Source organism: Nomascus leucogenys, chromosome 6, assembly GCF_006542625.1.
Source record: "Nomascus leucogenys isolate Asia chromosome 6, Asia_NLE_v1, whole genome shotgun sequence".
In the NCBI taxonomy this organism is placed as follows: Eukaryota; Metazoa; Chordata; class Mammalia; order Primates; family Hylobatidae; genus Nomascus; species Nomascus leucogenys.
Window position 1 is genome coordinate 58,070,738 of NC_044386.1, and position 1,582 is coordinate 58,072,319.

Sequence of the window (1,582 nt, forward strand, 5' to 3'; positions counted from 1 at the left end):
GTTCGCCTGACCGTCATTTCGTGAATACACTCAACGTATTAAAAGAGGCAGAGGATGTGACCGAAAGCTTTGGTTACAATAGGTGCAGGAATTTGTGATGAATGAATCACACAGATTAACTCAGGGAATTAAGAAGCTCTTCTATACGTTTGACAATAATTAGTAAACATGTAAATAGCTTTAAGTTTTTTCTGTCTGCAGCACTTATTCTTTGACCAAACTAAGTTCCTCCTCCAGGAGTGCTGAAGGGGCACTTCTCTCTTTAAACTTTGAATCTGGGAAACACATAGACACATGTCTGGATCTCCTGCCATGATCTTCCTATTCTTTTTCTTTCATTCCCTTTAAAAAAAATGTTTTTTCTCCCTAATTAAAAACATCTTACACTCCCGCTGTGGAATTTTTTAAAAATTCAGTAAAATATAAAAAAGAAAGTACATTCACAATCTCACTGCTCTTAGCCACAGTTATATTTTCTTCCATCTTTTAAAAATGGTTCTATCTGCATAAATAATATTTTTACACTGTTAAACTACACTGTTTTTTAAAAAATTATTTCATTTTTAATTGACATGTAATAGTGTACATATTTATGAGGTACAGAGTGACATTCTTTTGTATTTTGATACATGTATACAATGTATAATGATCAAATCAGAGTAATCAGCATATCCATCATCTCAAACATTGATCATTTCTTTGTGTTGGGAACACTCAAAAACCTCTCTTCTAGCTATTCGAAAATATGCAATAAATTCTTATTAAATATAGTCATGCTGCAGTGTTATAGAACACTAGAACCTAGTTTTCCTATCTAGCTGTAATTTTGTATCCCTTAACCAATCTCTCTCTATCCCTGCTCCCACCCACCCTTCCCAGCCTCTAAGCACCACAATTCTGCTCTCTGCTTCTCTGATCTCAACTTCTTCAGGTCCCACATGTGAGTGAGAACAACTGCACTGTTTTCCTATCCTACTTTTTCCTTCCAGTTAATATCACATTATGGGCATTTTTCCTGTCACTAGAAACTTTGTCAACTTCATTTTTAATCAGCAGCATTAATAATTCACCATTTCAGTGTGCTTTGTTTTTCTTCAAGATGCAAAGCTCTCTGGGTCCTGATGGGCTGTGCAAACCTTTCTTCATGACTCTTTCTATGACCTTCCTCATAGCTCTTTCTTACCCAACACCCATATGGTCAGGGGAAGCCAGACCGAACTGGCTTAGATCGAATCGGGTCCCAGGCCTTGAAATGACAGAGGCACAAGGGAACAGCTTCAAGCCAAGCTTTGCCATTCATATCACTTGGGAGCCTTCTCAGCTCAAAAAGGAGGCCACAGAAACAAATCCCTCAGCACATTTTTACAAGGCTTAAGTCAGAAGCTCCTTTCCTTATGCCAAGATGTACCTGGAACAACGGGAAATTTAAGAGGAGGAGTGGGAGGAGGAGGAAGTGGCAGCCCCGCCCGACTCAGGGATGGAAGGGAAGGTTCTAGTAGGGTGACTGTAAATGCTCAAGAGGCAATTAGGTCTCGAATCGTACTGGTGACTAGTTGAAGGGCCTTGACCGACAGGAGAAGGA